This window comes from Coptis chinensis, chromosome 4 (assembly GCF_015680905.1).
Source record: "Coptis chinensis isolate HL-2020 chromosome 4, ASM1568090v1, whole genome shotgun sequence".
NCBI lineage: Eukaryota > Viridiplantae > Streptophyta > Magnoliopsida > Ranunculales > Ranunculaceae > Coptis > Coptis chinensis.
The window spans coordinates 77,906,724-77,929,346 of NC_141459.1; the positions used below are offsets into that span (position 1 = coordinate 77,906,724).

The 22,623-nt window shown below is 37.4% G+C and overlaps 1 pseudogene; it reads left to right on the forward strand.

Annotated features, from left to right (window-relative positions):
- The first annotated feature begins 17,851 nt into the window (after nt 1–17,851).
- LOC147504912 (uncharacterized) lies at nt 17,852–19,308 on the forward strand (annotated as a pseudogene).
- Nucleotides 19,309–22,623: the final 3,315 nt, after the last annotated feature.

The following is a 22,623-nucleotide window of genomic DNA, read 5'->3' on the forward strand; positions in this document are numbered from 1 at the left end:
CCTACTTCCTGATCATTCTTTTGAAAAACTTTCGTTTTAATCACTTCATTTCGTACACTAAATTTTGATTAGGAACCCATGCTTTAAGGTCCGGTAGTTTTCAAACTAATGTTAAGATTTCCTTTTCCGTTATATGTTATTTTTAGTCTATCTAAAAAAAAAAAAAAAAAAAAAAAAAAATTATATGGGTTTGGGCCAAATCAGTTCACATTTCGGCCCAACAACTCATTCTCTTCCCCACACCACCTCAAAACCCTAACCTAGATTCGCCACCTCCACCACCACCAACCATTGCCGAAAATCAGTTGAGGAATCATCCTCCAAGAATTCCAAACCCAACCACTCAAATAATAAATGCCCGGGACATATCAATTTTGTTTTACCCCTTGCGTCGTGACCGAACCAAACCAAATTTTTAATTTTTGCATTTTTACACCACCACTTCATCCCATTTTTATATATATCATTCACAACACAACATAAGCTACCCACTATTGCCATTTTCGAAAGATAACATCAAATTTCACACCCCGCCAAAATCAAAATTTTGAACTTGACTGTCGTCTGGGATAGGATTATTGATGAAATTTCGCCAGACAGCATCGATTTCGACCGGTGAACAGTAATTACAGTTTTTCCTTTTTGGTTGTCGTTGTTCGTTTTCCTTTGTTTGATTATTATGGAAGTCTTAAAAGAGATACATCTAGAGTTGAAGTTTGGGAATTTGTTTGAGAAAGAGGGTCTCTCGACACACTTTGGAAATACTATCTCGACGTTGAGTTGGGATGTGTTTTTGTATGACGAGAGTGACTCGTATGATGAGGGTCTAGTTAGACAGTTTTTCGGTGCTATAGACCATTTCATCCCAGAGACGAGTGAGCTTGTGTTGAAATTTGAGACAGACGAGTTTAAGTTGACGAGGGAGATGCTCCAGGAGTTCACCCAAATTCCGATGTATGAGGGGGATGAGACACTTGTACTGGGAGGATTGAAGGATTACCATGGACGTCTTGGCCCACATGCAGAGGTTAATCAAGCAGGCCAAACGAAGACCAAGTCTCTGCAGAAGAACCAGCAGCTAGCATACAGATGGCTTTGTCACAACGTAGTAGGCACGGTGAGTGAGAACACTTTATACCAGCCCGGTCTACACTTGCTTTGGATGTTGATGACTAGGGACGTTAGAATCTGTATGTGTAGATTTATTCTTAGAAGGCTGGGGAATATGAAGACAAAGAAGGTGGAGCATTCTAAGATAGCGCTCCCGGTCATAGCCACAAAGATCATGGAAGGCTTAGGATTTAGATCAGCTGCTCGGATGAGACTCGAGAGCTATGATCCTAAGAGTATTTTGGCTACGAGGACCGCAGGAGAATGGAGCTCAGAGTACTTAGATGTGCAGGGACAGCCGACGTACCCTGTAGCTGCACCACACCCTACTGAGTATGATTTTGGAAACATAGCACCCTATCAAGCTATAGAGGATCAGAACATGAGGGCTGCTATGATACATATGCAGAGGGGAATGCAGGCGTTGTTTGAACATCAAAGGACTACCGAAGCAAAGACCACCCATACACTTTCGGGATTGACGAGGTCAGTAGATACCCTGGCTGGTAGTGTTGACGAGATTAAAGAGCGGGTAGGTAGGCTGGAGAGTCAACCGAGAGGCGGACGAGCAGATAGAGGACATCGTAACGTCAGAGGCCGCCACGAGTAGTTTTGAGCACTGTTTGCTCAGTAGGATTAGTTACTTTAATAATCCTGTATTTGTTTTGTTTCTTGAACTAATGATATTTGATTTTCTCTATTTTGTGAGCTTAACATTTATATGACAGAGAAAGATTAAATATTGATATTCGGCATCAATGGTAATATCCTACCTTTTTCTCATCCATTTCATTTACTTCTTTATACATTGAGGTCAATGCATGCATAAGTAGTGTACTTGAGAAATGAATTTAAAAAATTAGTTTTCAAAAACAAAAATATTTTTGTTTCTATATCAGTAGCATGAGAAAAATGAATTTTAATGATGAGTTTGGGATATAGATTCTATACTCCTTAGTGTTGAGTTTGATAGATAGTCGATATTATTGATTTCATTACCGCTTAGACTATTTATTATGCTCGGACATAGTTCTTATTGATAGAATTCTTTATCAAGGCACCACCATAGTACTTGGTCAGTTTTGTATACTTTTACTAGAAGAGAGATTTAAACCCCTAGTAAACTAGAAGTAGAATTTTTATACTTAGCCGTGAGACTTGAGCTTTATACCCATTCTTTGGAGAGTTCTTACGAAAAATCCGAGTCTTAGTGACTCAACATCTTTCAGTTATTTATGTCGTTGTAATATAGTGTCATTACTCATTAATTTGGTTAATCACGAAGTGACATCAACTGGGGAGATAGCCATTATGTCTTGTAGTCTATTCGAAACAGAGTATCATACTGATAAGTAAAGTAGTAAACCCATTCAGCCTTTATCCCACCTAGTAGGACCATCATGTTAAACCCTTTTGCGCCTTACAATAAGCCATTTTTTTTTCATAAAACCCCTACCCAACTCCCAACTCCTGACAAGGAGTATAGCCAAAATCTTTATCAGCCATACCCATATGTTTATGAGAATACGAGGGACACAAAGAGGAAGAAAGAGCACAAAAGGAAGATTACAAGGAAATACCAGAGAGATACAATAAAGACCATCATTCTGTTCTAAGTGAAAGAAGCTAGTGGAAAACAAGCATATCCAGTACTAATCAAGGATATACCACGAGTGAGTTAAAAAAAAAAAAAAAAAAAAAAAAAAAAAAAAAAAAAAAAAAAAAAAATTGAACAAAATGGATGGAAAAGCTAAGACAAAGGAAGAATTTTCTCTGCAATACAGAATTTAAAGAAATCTTCCAAAGAAAGAAGCAAAACCCTAAGTGTTTTTCAGAAACAACCTTAGAATCCTTTTTACCTTTTCTTCATAAACCAATACCCAAACCAAGTTACAACCCATGACTTATCACTACAGTATGGTACGAAGTCTAGAATAGGTGAGAGGATGCTAAAGTGAAGGACCCGACACTTCATATGTGATTGACATTCTTTCCATGAGACTACTTTTATTCAGAAGTCTATTTTTCAAGGAGGTATGTGGGATGTTCGTATGCATTATTCTTTTCCCTACATACATGAGGTAAAATAGTAGACCATCTTCTGAGAGATTCTTTTCTGAAAGTATGACTGGTGAGGATTGAAAATCGAGATTATCTACCTATGGTAAACTAGGGATTTCGTTTCTTGGATAGGAGAGTATAGAAAATTGACTAAGTACACACATAAGCCTTGATTGAGAATTTTTGTCAATTTTTACTATCTCTCATCATAATCTATGAGTCTTTGCAGCAATGTAGTTAGCAATGGAGATTGTCTATTGGAGTAAGCACTAAGTGGGTAAGGAATTTCTCTTTCTGAAAAATACTATCATTCTTGAACATGCTATTGATTGATTTTGTGGGTATATCACCTGAAAACCCTCACGAGACTATAACTCGTCCTTTTTGGGGAACTTAAAGGTTTAAAGCCTTGTTGCATATGGTAAATGCAATCGCGATACCTGCGAAAATGAGTTAGGATTTTATTTTTGTTATTAGGATGTGATTTTGATCACTTATCTATTTTTTATCTTATTTGCTAAGAGACTAGCAAAAGGCTAGTTGGGAGTTGTGATAAGTGCTCAAAAAGTGCTATTTAACCCTCGATTATGCCTCTTGTTTAGCCATCTTAGTGGACTAATAGTGTTTATAAGTTGTGTTTTAAGATTCTACAGGTGAAAAAGAGAGTTTTGTAGAATATTAGAGAAAATGGGGTAAAACGAAGCAATTCGGAGCATTAAGGATCACATGAGAGGCCCGTGGACAATAATGGAGAAGGCCAAGGAATTGGAGCTGTTAAAGATGCGACTTGGACCTATTTTAAAGTCTATTTGGAAGCCCAAGGCCAAAGGATTCGTTGTTTGGACCAAAGCCCGCAAACGAGGATAGAAGGATAGAGCAGAAGAGAGAAAATCGGTTTACGCTGCCCGGGGACGATGTATCAAGTGTCCGACATTGGCGGGTGCCGGGACACATAAATCGAGCGTCCAGACGCATTGATTAAGTCTAGGATGCATGAATAATGCGTCCAGACGCATTGATTAAGTCTAGGACGCATGAATAATGCGTCCAGACGCATGAATCGACATTGTAGCCAATTCCTTCTCAATTTTTAAGACGAAGTCGGACTCTGGAAGAAGTCTATTTGTATTAGGAAACAAATGACGGTTTGGAATGCTTCTAGAGCTCATTGTAACCCCTATAAATAGAGGACCTAAGTGCCTCATGTAATGGGCCAATTCACTTATATTCTTGTCTCCAGAACTTGAGGCAGAGAGAGATTAATAATAAAAGATCGGTTTTAACTAGCTAAGTCTTAATAAATTAGTCTTTCTAGTCTTATGTTCTTCAATTCTTCTTCTCGTTCTTCGTGTTCTTCCTTCTTTATGGAAGGCTAATCTTCTCCTTCAAGGGAGAAGATGAAGCCAGTGCTTAAGGTTTAATGATTCTTCTCATTCATGGTGTTCTTCGATCAGGTTAGTTCTTTATGTTTGTAGTTATTAGTTCCATTGCCCACACCAGGGGATGGAAGTATAGAATAGGGTTTATGTTTTGCAATATTAATATCATGCTAGTGTTATTTACTTTTCTTCTAGTAGTGTAATTCTTTAGAGTTAGGGAAGTATTCTTTGTGTTGCCTTAGAAGGGGTAGCTCCGGGAGTGATTGCCTAGGGGAAGTATTCTTTGTGTTTGCCTTAAGTGGTGATTCATTGAATGGCTGCCCTATTAGGAAGTACTCCTTGATGTTGCTTTTGGTAATACATTGAATGGCTGCCCAAGCTTACATAAAAGGAAAGAAGATATTAATAACATAAACATAGGAACAACCTTAAGTAGAGTTAATTGTTAACGATGTTTCGTCCAAGAGGGCATTGACACTCAGCTCGATTGCCTAATTGTAGTCTACTTGTAAGAACAACCATGAAGCAGAAGGTCATAGATTAAAAGTATTGGTGGATTCTAATCTCTTGAATTCCCTCTCTTATAAATTCTCAACAGTTTAGTTAGTTTAGCTTCGTTTAGCATTAGAATCTATAATCTCTACAATATTAGTTTTTAATCCCTCAAACCCCCTTTCCAGTCTTGTCCTTCATATAAACATACACTTAAAAGTGGAACGATACCCTTCTCATCCTTTACTTATTGAGGGATAATTAGGTTTTGATACGCTTCTTTTTGTTCAACGACCATCATCTATCTACATCATCCATATACCACATCTCACACACAAAAAGAGGAAGTGTTACTAACCTAATTGAAGAAGACCATGAACCAGAAGAATCATTAAACCTTAAGCACTGGCTTCATCTTCTCCCTTGAAGGAGAAGATTAGCCTTCCATAAAGAAGGAAGAACACGAAGAACGAGAAGAAGAAGAGTCGAAGAATATAATACTAGAAAGACTAATTTATTAAGACTCAGCTAGTTAAAACAGATCTTTTATTATTAATCTCTCTCTGCCTCAAGTTCTGGAGACAAGAATACAAGTGAATTGGCAAATTACATGAGGCACTTAGGTCCTCTATTTATAGGGGTTACAATGAGTTCTAGAAGCATTCCAAACCGTCATTTGTTTCCTAATACAAATAAACTTCTTTCAGAGTCCAACTTTGTCTCCAAAACTGAGAAGGAATTGGCTACAGTGTCCTTTCATGCATCTGGACGCACGATCCATGCGTCTCAGACGCGATCAATGGGTCTGGACGCTCGATCCATGTGTCCCAGACGCGTGAGCCTATTTTGTCTCTTCTGTTCGATTCTTTTATCCTCTTTTGCGGGCTTTGGTCCAAGCAACGAATCCTTTGCCCTTGGGCTTCCAAATAGCCTTTAAAATAGGTCCAAGTTGCATCTTTAATAGCTTCAATTTCTTGGCCTTCTCCAAGATTGTCCACAGGCTTTCCATGTGATCTTTAATGCTCCGAATTGCTCCGTTTTACCCCTTTTTCTCTAATATTCCACAAAAACTCTCTCTTTCACCTGTAGAATCATAAAACATAACTTATAAACACTATTAGTCCACTAAGATGGCTAAACAAGAGGCATAATCGAGGGTTAAATTGCACTTTTTGAGCACTTATCACAACTCCCAACTAGCCTTTTGCTAGTCTCTTAGCAAATTAGATAAAAAATATATAAGTGATCAAAATCACGTCATAATAACAAAAATAAAATCCTAACTCACTTTCGCAGGTATTGCGATTGCATTTACCATATGCAACAAGGCTTTAAACCTTTAAGTTACCTAAAAAGGACGAGTTATAGTCTCGTGAGGGTTTTCAGGTGATATACCCACAAAATTAATCAATAGCATGTTCAAGAATGATAGTATTTTTCAGAGAGAGAAATTCCTTACCTACTCAATGCTTACTCCAACAGACGATCTCCATTGCTAACTACATTACTGCAAAGACTCATAGATTATGATGGAAGATAGTAAAAATTGACAAAATTCTCAATCAAGGCTTATGTGTGTACTTAGTCAATCTCCTACACTCTCCTATCCAAGAAACAGAATCCCTAGTTTACCATAGGTAGATAATCTCGACTTTCAATTCTCACCGGTCATACTCTCAGAAAAGAATCTCTCAGAAGATGGTCTACTATTTTTACCTCATGTATGTGGGGAAAAGAATAATGAATATGAACATCCCACATACTACCTTGAAAAACAAACTTCTAGATGACAGTAGTCTCATGCAAAAAATGTTAATCACATATGAAGTGTCGGGTCCTTCACTTTAGTATCCTCTCACATATTCTAGACTTCGTACCATACTGTAGTGATAAGTCATAAGTTGTAACTTGGCTTGGGTATTAGTTTATGAAGGAAAGGTAAAAAGGATTCTAAGGTTGTTTCTGAAAACACTAAGGGTTTTGCTTCATTCTTTGGAAGATTTCTTCTAATTCTGTATTGGAGAGAAAATTCTTCCTTTGTCTTAGCTTTTCCATCCATTCTGTTCAACTTTGTTTTTTTAAAGCTCAGTGGTATATCCTTGATTAGTACTGGATATGCTTGTTTTCCACTAGCTTCTTTCACTTTGAATAGAATGATGGTCTTCATTGTATCTCTCTGATATTTCCTTGTAATCTTCCTTTTGTGGTCTTTCTTCCTCCTTGTGCCCCTCGTATTCTCAGGAACATATGGGTATGCCTAATAAATATTTTGGCTATACTCCTTGTCTAGAGTTGGGTAAAGGGTAAAGGGTTTTATGAAAGAAAATGGCTTATTGTAAGGCTCAAAAGGGTTTAACATGATGGTCCTACTAGGTGGGATAAAGGCTGAATAGGTTCACTACTTATCAGTATGATACTCTGTTTTGAATAAACTACAAAACCTAATGGCTATCTCCCCAGTTGATGTCATTTCGTGATTAACCAAATCAACGAATATGAGACTATATTACAACGACATAAAGAACTGAAAGATGTTGAGTCACTAAGACTCGGATTTTTCATAAGACTCTCCAAAGAATGGGTATAAAGCTCAAGTCTCACGGGCTAAGTCTAAAAATTCTACTTCCAGTTTACTAGTGGTTTAAATCTCTCTTCTAGCAAAAGTACAAACCTGACCAAGTATTAAGGTGGTGCCTTGATAAAGAATTCTATTAACAACAGCTATGTCCGAGCATAATAAATAGTCTAAGCGGTAATGAAATCAATAATATCAACTATCTATCAAACTGAACACTAAGTAGTATAGAATATATATCCCAGACTCATCATTAAAATTCATTTTTCTTATGCTGCAAAAATATTTTAGTTTTTCAAAACTAATTTTTGAAATTCATTTCTCAAGTACACCCTCCCCCTACTTATGAATGCATTGACCTCTATGTATAAAGAAGTAACTGAAATGGATGAGAAAAAGGTAGGATATTACCATTGATGCCGAATATTAGAATTAGTTCAAGAAACAAATTTTGAGGTCTTTTTATGTCAGATCCCCAAGACATAATGTGAGTCTTTTAAAGTTAGATTCTCAAGACTTTTGAGTCCTTTATAGTCATATCCTCAAGACTTTTGATCCATGACCTTCTGTTTCATGGTAGTTCTTACAAGTAGATTACAATTAGGCAACCGAGCGAGTGCCGATGCCCTCTTAGGCGAAACATCGTTAACAATTAACTCTACTTAAGGTTGTTCCTATGTTTATGCTATTAATATCTTCTTTCCTTTTATGTAAGCTCGGGCAGCCATTCAATGTATTACCGAGAGCAACATCAAGGAGTACTTCCTAATAGGGCGTCCATTCAATAAATCACCACTTAAGGCAAACACAAAGAATACTTCCCCTAGGCAGCCACTCCCTGAGCTACCCCTTCTAAGGCAACACAAAGAATACTTCCCTAACTCTAAAGAACTATACTAATAGAAGAAAAGTAAAAAACACTAGCATGATATTAATATTGCAAAACATAAACCCTATTCTATACTTCCATCCCCTGGTGTGGGCAATGAAACTAATAACTAAAAATATAAAGAACTAACCTGATTGAAGAACACCATGAACCAGAAGAATCATTAAACCTTTAGCACTGGCTTCATCTCCTCCCTTGAAAGAGAAGATTAGCCTTCCATAAAGAAGGAAGAACACGAAGAACGAGAAGAAGAAGAGTCGAAGAACATAAGACTAGAAATACTAATTTATTAAGACTTAGCTAGTTAAAACCGATATTTTATTATTAATCTCTCTCTGCCTCAAGTTCTGGAGACAAGAATACAAGTGAATTGGCAAATTACATGAGGCACTTAGGTCCTCTATTTATAGGTGTTATAATGAGTTCTAGAAGCATTCCAAATCGTTATTTGTTTCCTAATACAAATAGACTTCTTTTAGAGTCCAACTTCATCTCCAAAACTGAGAAAGAATTGGCTACAGTGTCGTTTCATGTGTCTGGACGCACGATCCATGCGTCTCAGACGCGATCAATGCGTCTGGACACTCGATCCATGCATCCCAGATGCGTAAGCCTATTTTGTCTCTTCTTCTCCATCCTTTTATCCTCTTTTGCGGGCTTTGGCCCAAGCAACGAATCCTTTGGCCTTGGGCTTCCAAATAGGTTTTAAAATAGGTCCAAGTCGCATCTTTAATAGCTTCAATTTCTTGGCCTTCTCCATGATTGTTCACGGGCTTCCCATGTGATCCTTAATGCTCCGAATTGTTCCGTTTTACCACTTTTCTCTAATATTCTACAAAACTCTCTCTTTTACCTGTAGAATCATAAAACATTACTTACAAACACTATTAGTCTACTAAGATGGCTAAACAAGAGGCATACTCGAGGGTTAAATTGCACTTTTTGAGCACTTATCATATGGACTTAGAATCACTATCATCGTCGTTTGTAAGTCTAGATAAGTGGTCGGCAACTACATTTTCGACCCCTCTTTTGTCCTTTATTTCAAATGTGAACTCTTGCAGGAGAAGAATCCATCGGATTAATCTCTGCTTAGCATCCTTCTTTGCGTGAAGGTACCTAAGGGTTGCATGGTCCATGTAAACTAGAGTTTTAGAACCAACCAAATAAGGACGAAACTTATCTAAAGCATAAATGACAGCTAAAAATTCTTTTTCAGTAGTTGTATAATTCCTTTGAGTACCGTTTAGAGTTTTACTATCATAATAAATAACAGTAGATTTATTATCTAGTTTCTGTCCCAAGACAGCACCAACTGCATAATCACTAGCATCACACATGAGTTCGAAATGTTTAGGCCAATCGGGAAGGCTGTATAATGGGTGTAGAAGTTAAGGCGGCTTTTAAAGTTTCAAAAGCCTGTTTATAGTTAAAATTAAAATCAAAGATGGCATCCTTTAAAAGCATATTAGTTAAGGGTCTAGCTATTTTCGAAAAATCTTTGATAAAGCGCCTATAAAAACTTGCATGGCTTAGAAAGGCTCTAATATCACAGACAGTTCGTGGTATAGTTAGAGTTGCTATCTTATCTAGTTTGTCCTTATCTACTTCGATGTCATCACTAGATACTATGTGACCTAGTACTATGACTTTTTTCACCTTGGGATGACATTTTTCCCAATTTAAAACTAGACTCTTCTCTTCACACCGTGTCAAAACCTTAGACAGGTTAGACATGCAGTTAGTGAAAGAGTCTCCATAGATTGAAAAATCATCCATGAATACTTCCATGAAATGCTCTACCATGTCACTAAATATATGAAACATACACCGCTGGAATGTACAAGGAGCATTACAAAGGCCAAAAGGCATTCGTTTATAGGCGTATGTTCCAAAAGGACATGTGAAGGTAGTCTTTTCTTGGTCATCTATATCAATAATAATTTGGAAATAGCCAAAGTAGCCATCCAAAAAGCAAATAAAAGCATGACCAGCTAGACGTTCAAGCATCTGATCTATAAAGGATACAGGAAAATGATCCTTTCGTGTAATTGCATTTAAACGTCTGTAATCAATACAGATCCTCCATTTCATAGGACCATGCGTGGCAACATATTCACCCTTGGCATTACGTACCATGGTAATCCCTGATTTCTTTGGAACTACATGAATGGGACTTACCCATTCGCTATCAAAGATTGGGTATATGATACCCGCATCGAGTAACCGTAAGACCTCTTCCCTGACCACCTCTTTCATGGCAGGGTTCAAGCGACGCTGAGGTTCGCAAGAAGTCTTTGCGTTATCTTCCAAATGGATATGATGAGTGCATACATTAGGGTCAATTCCCTTAATGTCGGCTAGGGACCAACCAATTGCATAACGATGTTCCCTAATCACCCTGATCAACTGTGTGTCTTCCTCCTTAGATAACAGAGAAGATATAATTACCGGATGACTACCATCCGGATCAATTTGAATATACTTTAACTCAGGAAGAAGAGGTTTAAGCACCGGGGTGGAAGGAATATCGATAAATGCTTCTAGAGGGTCCTCATCTTGAGTAATGAATACTTGCTTAGGTAGCAGGTCTTTAAAATCTGTATATGGAGCAACCGAAGGGTCTACGATTTGTGTAGATTCGAAGATGGTGTTGACTTCCTTTATGTAGGAGTCATCGACAAAATATGAACTTCCAAAAGAAAGGAATTTATGCATATGGTTTTCTGGAAACGTGTTATTAAAGTAATCTTGAGCTAAGCTCTCGATCATGCTAACCTCTCCATCTATAGACGAATCTGGTAACTATTTTATTATTTTAAAAACATTTACCTCAATCGAAAGATGGCCAAAAGACAAGGACATCGAACCATCGCGGCAGTTTATAAGCACGTTGGCAGTTGCCAAGAAGGGACGCCCTAAGATGATCGGAACAGAGTCGTTAGCGACTTCTGTATCGAGGATAACGAAATCAGCTGGATAGTAGAAATCTTGGACCTCAATAAGCACGTTTTCAACCACACCCTTAGGTTACTTAATAGATCGATCCGCTAATTGCAATGTCATTTTAGCAGGTTGCATCTCTTGTAGACCTATTTGTTTGTATAGATAATACGGGAGTAAGTTAACACCCACCCCCAGGTCTAGTAAAGCGGTTGTCGTGTGGGAATCTCCTAAGGTGCATTGTACAGTGGGACGACCAGGGTCCTTGTAATAAACGATTCCATTGTGTTCCGTTAAAGTTGGAAACTGTTCAGTTAAAAAGGCGTCTTTAGGAATATTTGTCTTACGCCTTTTAGTGCACAACTCTTTGAGAAACATAGCATGGTGAGGTAATTTTTTAATTGCATCCAGAAAAGGTAAGTTTATCGTTAGATTTTTAAAAACTTCTCTAATCTCGTCAAAGTTTGTATCCCTTTTTAACATAGCTAATTTATGGAGAAATGGTGGTTTCTCTCTATATTTAGCGTATGGATCAACTGGATATCTAACCTTTGCTTTATGTTTCTTAGGTTGTGGTTTAACTGGTACCTTTATGGGGTAGGCTCTTCAGTTTCTATTACGGTATCTAGTTCAATCTCTGGTTTAGGGACAACTGATGGGGTAACTATAGGCATAGTTACTTTGTTATCAACTACTCTCCCAGAACGGAGAGTGGTGATGGCATTTAGCTCACCTACGTTTGTATTTTCTGTACTAGTATTACCATTCACCTCAAAGGCTGTGTTTGTTATTTTAGGATTAGCTATTGCTTGACCTGGAAACACACCTTTGGGTTGTACTTTCTCTTGAGCTAACTGCTGTAAGGAAAGTTGGATAGCTTGTAAAATCTGTCGTTGAGATTGCATAAAGGTATCAAAATGATCCGGTTGTGGAGTAGTATTTGCTACTGGTTGTGTGACAGGAACTATGTCACGTTGATTATTAATGGTTGGTTTAGTATTATAATTATTATTGTTATAATTATTATAATTACCCTGACCTTGTACTTGACCTTGTCATGGTTGCACTTGGTTATTATAATTATTATAATTACCTTGACCTTGTCCTTGTCGTGGTAGAGCTTGGTTATAATTGTTGGCTTGCCTAACATTTTGATTATTAAACCCTGGAGGTGTTACTTGTTGATTATTTCTCCAACTGAAGTTGGGGTGTTGTCTCCAAGGGGCATTAGGAATAGGATAACTATTAATTGAGCAAACGTTATCTTGTTGTAATGTTTGTTGTTCGTAAACGAGAGGACAATAGGAGTCGGGATGCTCTGGACTCAAACAGAAATTACATGGGTTGGAGTTAACATTCATGACGGGGATAGGCGTTTGTTGAGCAAAAATAGCCTCTACCTTTTTAGTTAGAGATTCAATTAAAATTTTAAGTTCCGGATCCAGTTTCATCTCAAACATACCGGCGGCTTTAACTGTTGTAGAAGAACTAGCAGAACGGGAGAAATTGTCACTACCCCACCAGTTATTATTACACTTAGTTTGATCTTCTAAAAATTTATAAGCCTCTGAGGCTCCCTTACTTAGGAAACTACCCCCATTCATTATGTCAAGGACTTCTTTATGGTGGTGTAGAAGTCCTTTGAAAAAGGCATGAACTAGCGTGTCTTTCACGAGGTTATGGTGTGGACACTCTATAAGAAGATCGGTGAAACGATTCCAAGCCTCTGAAAATGATTCATGAGGATTATGTCGAAAGAAATGAATCTTGGAAAGCATTTCATCGGTCTTCAGTGGTGGGTAAAAGTGTTCCATAAATAGTTGAACAAGTTTAGCCCACAGGTCCACAGAATTAGGCGCTTGGGCAGTTAACCAAGACGCCGCCTTATCGGCTAAAGTGAAAGGAAATACCCTTAGTTTAATTTGTTCAGCACCAACCGTAGGATGGTATAATGTAGTAAGGACTTGGTCAATCTTACACATGTGTTGATAAGGCTTTTCATGGTCTAACCCATGAAAAATGGCTAACAAATTAAATATATTTGGGGGGATTCGGAAATCCCCCACTGGGTCTTATAGAACGATGCAAGATTTAGGGCTTTCGTTCAAGGCTTTGTAAAAGTCAGAAACAGGAGACTCTCTTTCTTCAGCCATTACTTCAGGTGGTGTGTGTGGTATAATAGTTAGAGGTGTAGTGAGTGGTATACTAGAAAGGCGTGTTTGTTGACGTTGTCGGTTGATTACGTTAGGCGTTTTTCTTCGGCCTGACCTTAATCTCATGCAAGACTAAGCCAATCTTAATGAAACACAACAACACTCCAAACAATCCTGATATGCTAGTATGAACCTCTAACAGACAATGAGAGGTGTGGAAGAAAAGAGTACCTGAATGCCTCCTTGCTTCGCTTATGAATATTGTCTTGTTTACACGTGCTCAGTGTGTATAACAAGTCAGAACACTGAAAACCTTGAAAGAAATGGAAGTTTGAAACAAACCTGTGGAAATCGGGCAGTTTTAGCAGAGGGCACAGGTCGCGCTCAGAATAGGCCTAGGTAAGGCGCAGGTGGCGCTCAGGTCAAGCTGGAGTTCCAGGCGTTTGGGCACGGGTCGCGCTCGTAGTTAGCCTTAGTAGGGTGCGGGTCGCGCTCAGGGAAAAACTCAAGGTCCGGGACGCCCCGGGCTTTCGTGTTTTGCCTTGGCAAGGCGCGGGTTGCGCTCAACTAAAAAGTGGAGTTCCAGGCGTTTGGGTGCGGGTGGCACTCCAATTTATCTTGCCCAGGGCGCGGATCGCGCTCCGTGTAATTCTGTGAGGAAAAATTTTCAGTGCTGAAATGGACAACCATAGTGAGAATCAAACAAGGGTGGGTGGGTTCTGGGACTTTGGAAAACTAACAATTCTAAAGAAAACAATACTAAAGGGAACTAAGATGGGAGCGGTGCCATTTGATAATATGATAAAATTGAATAATTCTACTCACAAATAAAGGATGAAGTCTAAATGCAAGTAAAACTAAAACTTATTTCAAATACAGTTCTTATCAAAGATTTCTACTCTCGATACTATTGAAATAGAGTTGGAATAGAAGATTCGTTCCACTCCTAGTTCTTTAGCATTCAAAGTTTTCTATAATTATCAGTTTATCCAAAGTCTAATGAGAGTAATGGTGGGATTCTACTACGATGTAAATTCTAAGAACAAGATACGCTAACTCAAACTACGAAATGCTACGGAATACTAAGGTTTGAATCTAGATAAAGAATTAGGGGGGATTGAATCCACCTTGAATCCAACTTAATAAACTAGCATAGATTGTTGTAATCCAATTCTTACCACTACTAAAAAAAAGGGTTTTTATCTCGGTTCTAAAATTAGCTTTATCTCGGTTCTGCTGATAAGAGAGATAATATGTTCTGTAAATGAGATAATATGCCCTGTAATTTAGGTACTAACTCTGAGTATAAATCTGTTATCTCGCCTCTTACTTAACCGAGATAAAATATATAGATTTTACCACTGGTGGATAGGAACTGATATAATAGGAAATTTCATTTATCTCACCATTGTGGAACGGATATAATAGGAAATTTCATTTATCTCACCATTCTAAAACTGATATAATAGGAAATTTAATTTATCTCACATTGAACTGATATAATAGCTATTATACCAAATATCTCGGCACTAAAATGATATAATAGCTATTATACCAAATATCTCGGAATAAATTAAAGAAAACAGAAATCCCAAAAAAAAATAGAAGTCCAAAAAAAATTGAACTCCCGCTCTACAGTACTCTCTATCTCGATCAGGAATATCATTCACAAACTCACAATAATGGCAACTGCCATTCTAATCCCAAGTATCTCGCTCTCTGCTATCTCTTCGTTTATTTTTAATCCCAACTATCTCGCTAAAGATCTCGCTCGATCTCCACTATATATCTCTTCGTGTATTTTTAATCCAGCTATCTCGCTCTCCACTATCCGTGTATTTTGCCCTCTTCACCTCGCACCAACGACTTCAAAACAATTCAAGTTCCACTACCCATTTCAACTCCACGCCAGTTTAACAACTCTTCCGGTTTTCGTGTACTAAAATTATCTTAGATTAAGCTAGGAGATTATATAGTGTTCAAAACTAGTCAAATTTTTGAAAATTCATGTATAATTAAGTTAGTGCCTAACCTTTATAAACTGATTTGCAGTTTTTCCATCAGCTATTCATTCCTTGTTAAAACAAATTGGATCTGAGGAGGTTCTGGTCGTCCTGCCTCAACTTGATTTGCTTTTGAGCAGGTATTACTCTTATCTTTTTTTCAGATAAGGCCTTCTTGTACATAGTGAGCTTTTTTCTTGTATCTATGACTATATCAAGCTAGTGATATTATTTAAGGTAACGTGATTGCACACAAATAGCTTATGAGAGTATGAGACCAAACAGATTCTTCCGATTAACCAGAATTGAACTTATTCCACCGGCTGTATTGTCTTCATTATTTCAAATAAGAATCATTCATTCTATTTCCAGTTCGTCTGTGCCTTTTCCTTGGTATTTGAACTCGCAGGTTTAGAAACACCCAATCGGAGTTAAGAATAGATCCAGGCCTGTAGTATTAGAACAAATAGCGCTATCGATAAGCTTGTTAACGAGTTGCCCTCCATAAGACGAAACAAACTTTGTGTCTAATAACATGATTAATAGAAACATTGGCTGCTAGTGGAAGCAATGAGGCATTGATGTACAAATGGTCGGTCACCTGATAATTTAGAGTTCTGGCCACCCAAAGTCAAATACTACTTTTAAATGTCGAAAGCTACCTTTTGCACAATCCCTTAGTCTTCTTATGTGGTCTTGGTAAACTGCATTTTGCTTGGTAATTCATAGCTTTGCAATCTATGTTACTTTATTGCAATCTGTTAAAATTGCAACCCTCATAAGTTTAGCTTTCAGGGTAGACTTCTGCCCTTGCAACTTGGTTTTACGTAAGTTGAGAATGCAAGGTTTTCGTCATGAAATTTTGTATTTGGGTAGTAGAACCATTTGATATGCTTTTTCAATTGTAAATAGGTTCACTCCTGTTTTTTCAGCTTGTTTATTGGCATTGTTATATCATGAGTAGTGAATTAGCGGCTAAACATTTTATTTATTTATTTGCAGATCTTTTATCACTTCCCAGTCCTTGTTAGAATTGAATTGGACAAGAGAAGGTCCTGATTGCTTTGCTCCAACTTGGGTTTCTTTTAGAGTTGGTACACTTCTATCTTCTTTATCTGATTAAGTTTAATCTTTTTGGGTTAACCTTTGTTCATGTGTATATGACTTTATCAATTTTGTTTTGTGTACATGAGTGTGAGGAAACATGTTTTCTGTTATGCACCTTTGTTTTTGGATAGTACAACCATTTTTTTATTGGTCAATAGTCCATACATTTATAGTTTTAGTTGTTACTCGCTTAAAATGTTGGACTATTGAATTTAAGTATTGTTACTTTACTGTGTATATGCATGAATATTTATTAATTCAGTAAGTTAACTTTGATTCTCATAGCATAGGTTTTACTTTCAATGATGTTGATATATAGTTTTACCTAAAAAAGAGGAAAACCTGTTTTTTGTACGTCTAGTTAAGCTATAAAATGAAGAAGTAACATGGTTACGCATGAATTCTAGTTTGTTCACCTCGTTATTTGTCTGTATGTATTAAATAGCTAGTACCGAGCAACCCCTGGCCATATAATACGTAACATTATTAATGTTTTATTAGAAATAAAGACTGGTCATATAGTGTTCTTGTTAGATTTCATATCTGGCATATTCGTGGGGGATTAAAAAATGCCTTTTGATTACTTTGTTAACTGAACAATACTATTTACATTCAGATTACTCTGACACATTCAAAATGGATAAGGGTTGGATGTCCAAGGATAAGTTATCTATTGAATTCCAAGTAGGGGTTCAGAATTTTCTACAGTTTGCACGGGGCCATGCTGGTGAGGGAAATCCTATACGATGTCCATGCAAACTATGCGGGAATGTCAAGAAATTGATGGAACTCGACGTTAAAAATCATTTATATTTCAATGGCATGTGCCAAAGTTATACTACATGGACATGGCATGGGGAAAGAACAACAAGTGCAGCTCCCTTGTATATGGATACAGATGAGCCTTCCCATCATCATTTTGAGTGGGAGCCTGTAGAGGATGGTGAAACAAACAAAATTGGTTCAGGGCCGCTACGAGATCGATATCGCGGGTAACCCCGAAATGATTAAGAAGTTGCTTGAAGATGCTTTGAGGAACCTTTGTATAGAGGATGTTCAAAGTATCGGGTTATCCGCCAATCGTTAACTTGTTCAATCTGAAAGCGAAGAGTGGGTGGTTCGACAAAAGCTTCACAAAGATGTTACAAATGATGAGAGACATGCAACCAAGTGAAGAGAATATACTGCCCAAAAATATGCGTGAGGTTAAAAAGACATTGGCAGTGTATGGAATGAAATATGAGAAGATAGATGCGTGTCCCAATGATTGCATACTATATCGGAAGGGGTTTAGTGGCAGAAAGACATGCCCTACATGTGGACTTTCAAGATATAAGTTGAAGGATAATATGATTGAGCAAAGTAATGGTTCGCCTGCAAAAGTTTTGTGGTATTTTCCACCGATCCCTAGATTCGAAAAGATGTTCCAATCAGCAGAGACAGCGAAAAATTTAACATGGCATGCCAATGAGAGAGAAGTTGATGGGCAACTACGTCACCCAGCAGACTCACCCGCATGGAAGCTAGTGGATGATAAGTGGCCAGAGTTTGGAGCAGAACCAAGAAACCTTCGCTTAGCACTTTCGGCAGATGGAATCAACCCACATAGCTCTCTTAGTAGTAAATATAGTTGTTGGCCTGTTGTGTTGGTCACTTATAATCTTCCTCCGTGGTTGTGCATGAAAAGGAAGTTTATGATGTTGACAATGTTGATTTCGGGTCCACATCAACCTGGAAATGACATTGACATATACTTAGCACCTTTGATCGAGGACTTGAAAAAATTGTGGAAGAAAGGGGTTAAGATTTATGATGCTTTCCAACGACAAAAATTTACACTAAAGGCTATTCTCTTATGGACAATTAACGATTTTCCTGCATTTAGTAATTTGTCCGGTGCTTGTGTTAAAGGCTATTACGCTTGTCCGATATGTGGTGAACACACAGATTCTTGCAGATTGAAGCATTGCATGAAGAATGTGTACATGGCTCACAGAAGATATCTTCCGGAAGAGCATCCGTATCAAAAGCAAAAAAAGGCGTTTAATGGTAAATGTGAGTTTCGATCTGCACCAACACCACTCACCGGTGTGCATATACGAAAGAAGGTTAAAACACTTGTAACTTTTTTGGGCAAAAGTGACGAGTCAAAAAGGTTAAGAGCAAATATTGTTCATGATGATGTTACACGTTGTTGGAGGAAGAGGTCGATTTTTTTCAGGCTTGTGTATTGGAGACATTTACTTCTCCGACACAACTTGGATGTCATGCATATTGAGAAAAATGTTTGTGATAGCATTATTGGGACCTTGCTTAACATTAAGGGGAAAACGAAGGATGGGGTTGCTTCTCGTCGTGATCTTAAGGAGATGGGTTTGAGAAAGGAATTGGCACCGTGAAAAGAAAAGGATTGAGAACATACCGCCACCCGACTTGTTACACATTATCCAAAGTGGAGAAATTACGAGTTTGCAAAACCTTGCATGAGCTAAAAGTTCCTGAAGGTTACTCATCTAATTTCATGCCACTTGTTTCGATGGAAGATTTAAAATTAGGTGGTCTGAAATCCCACGATTGTCATGTGCTGATGCAATAATTGCTTCCGGTGGCAATAAGATCTGTGTTGCCAAAACATGTGAGATATGTAATTATTAGATTCTACTTCTTCTTCAATGCCATTTGTGCGAAAGTAGTCGATTTGCAGAAATTACGTGAAACTCAGAAAGAATTGGTAATCACATTATGTCTTCTGGAGAAATACTTTCCACCATCTGCATCTTTCTTTGACATTATGGTTCATTTAACCGTACATCTTGTGAGAGAAGTCCAACTTTGTGGTCCAGTTTTCTTTCGATAGATGTACCCATTTGAGAGGTAAGTTTGCCGAATATCATTTATAGTTCAAATTATACCAAGTTAAATATAGGAAATTCCATCAATATTCCTTTTCTTTTTGTGAAGGTACATGCATGAAGGTTTTAAAAGCTATGTAAGAAATCGTAATCGTCCAGAAGGTTGCATTGCTGAATGTTATATTGCAGAAGAAGCAGTTGAGTTTTGTAGTGAGTTTTTATCTGATTTGGGTGTTGTTGGTACTCCACATGTTGAAAGCAACACAGCCAAGGAGATTGTTTCTGGAAAGCCTCCATCAGGTGGTGATTTGGTAGTTGTTGACCGGAAGTCCTTAGAGGAAGCACATGGTTATGTGTTGCACAATACAAATGTTGTTGAACCTTATATCGAGTAATGACATTTCAAATACATTTGAGGAGTTCAATTTTCTTTCTAATTTTTCTGTCATATCTAACCAGAGTTGGTGTTCATAATTTGTAGGGAGCATATGAACTACTTAAGGCAAAACCATCTCCGCCAATCAAAAAGCCAAAAGTGGTTACATGATGCACATATTAGCACTTTTAGTGATTGGTTAAGAAAAAGGGTGAGTTACTAAACAACTTGAATTTTTTATTTACTACTCTAATAAGCGTAACTAATTTTATAAAGAACACAGGTTTCAGATGAAAGGAGCATCCCTGGTAACAATGTCTCGAAAACCTTACGTTGGATAGCTCAAGGTCCTCATATACATGTATTGAAATATCACAATTATGTGATTAATGGTTGCCGTTTCTCCACAAAGGATCGGGATGCGTCACGAGTCAATCAGAATAGTGGAGTGAGTTTAGATGCCAGTGGAATGCAGATAACAAGTGCAAGAGATAAAAATCCACTCTTTTTTAGAAAGTTGCTACTATGGTGTTATTACCGAAATATGGTTGCTTGATTACACTAAGTTCAAACTCCCAGTATTCAAGTGTGATTGGGTTGAGAATCGGAATGGCATCAAGGTAGATGACTTGGGTTTTATACTGGTTGATCTTGGTAGAATTGGGTACATATCTGATTCTTTCGTCTTTGCCTCTCAAGTGAAGCAAGTTTTCTATGTACCGGATCCGATCGATCCTAAATGGTCAGTTGCCCTAGCAACTCCTCAGAGATATTATGATCATGATAATGAGAATGAAGATGATGACTTCATTGATGATGGTATTGGAGACAACATTCGCAATGAAGTATTTCCAGATATGGAATCTCTGGATGTGAATGACGATGAACAATCAATGTATGGACGTGAAGATTGTGAGGGGATCTAGATTGCTCACAAGCCTTCAAAGAAAAGAAAAGCCCATAAATGAAACATTTCAGCTCTATTTATTTGATTATTGTATCTTTTATTTTCTTTTTCTTTTCTGTTAGTTCTAATAGTGTAGCTTGAATTTTCGTATTTAGGATAATCTTGAGATGATCCGAATAAAACTAATAAAGCTTTCAGGCCTTTGTTTATATTCAATTGTCTTGTTTATCTTGTTATTTTCATGTCATTGCTTGGTCATAATTCTGAAGTAGGTTTTTTATTTTTAATTTTGCACTTATCTGCCTTTGCTGTTTTTTTTTTGGTAAAGATAGTCTCTGCCTTTGCTGTTGGAAATGCTTATGGGATGCATTAGTTTCCTATATTTTTGTTTAGATTGTTGATTCACTGTCCATTATCTTCCGAAATTAGAAAATTGACCGTTAATCTGTCATACCCTAAAATTTCTACATAGATTTAACATGTGTTGTGCATTTTTATTTTTGCCATGTAGGTTATCATGGGTACAAAAGAAGATGGCCAATCAAATGACAACCGAAAAAGGAACGATGCAACCGAAAAATCGAAAAAGGGAAACACAAAAAGAGGAACAACAATAATGATTGAGCTTAACAAGAAATGGGATGGAAACAAAATTAGAGTTGTCTATGATGAAAAAGGAAGGCCAAATAATCGGGTAGTACGGAGAAAACTTGCTGGTATGGAAGGTCCATTGGCAAGGTCCAAGGTACCATTGAGTGAATTTGAAACTTGGCATGATTTACCAGAACCTTTGAGAGATGATTTATGGGAAGCAATGCAGTGCGTGTCATTATAATTCTATGTACTTTATATTATGAACAATTTGTTTTTGCTCTTCTTCCTAAAGCTGATGTCTTACATGCTTTTTATGTCTAGCAAATATTTGATATTGATCCAAATTGTATGGATAAAGTCATATCATCCATTGGGGAAAGATGGAGAACTTTCAAGACCAATTTGACTAGGAAATATATTACTCCTTACATAAATGACCACAGCCTACTAGAGAAACCACCAAAAATTTATGATTTTATTAGGTCAAAATGGTAGGAAGCGAGTTTGTGAAGTCAAGATTGACGGATGAGTTTTTCGTGTATGTATAGTAATTGTTTAAACTTGGGATGAATGAAATTCAAATTGCATAGTGATAGCTAGTTATGTATGTTCATCCCCTACTATACTTAGTTATTGTTGTCTTTTTTAATTCAAAGGAGTATAGCAAGCTGCAATCTGAGAGGAGAAAGAAGAATGTGTATAACCACCGACTCAGTAGAGCAGGCTATGTTGGTCTCGAAGAAGAGATGGTAATCATTTAGTTTTCTAAATTTTCTGTTATTAATTTGGTTTTTTTTTTTGTCGGTAAGCGAGGTTTTTACTTTCTCTATATACATGGTTGATGCTGAATTGCTCCATCTCTTCTTTCATATTTTGAATTTTTCGGATCATCTTCTCTGCTGCCCATGGGTACTTGGTTTTCTTTTTCAGCCACGCTATAACATTTGTTGAGTCTGTTTGTACCGCTCTCTTACTTACTCCTTGTGTTAATGCCATCCTCATTCCTTACTCTACGACCTGTAGCTCTATCAAAGCAATATTCTGCATGTTTGACTTGCCTTGGCTTGCTGCAAGTACTTCTCCTCTATCATTACGTAGTACTGCTGCCCATTCTCCCTCTGTTCCTTGTAGAGTCCCGTCAGTATTCAGATTGTGTATCTCCTTCTCTGCTCTCATCCACTT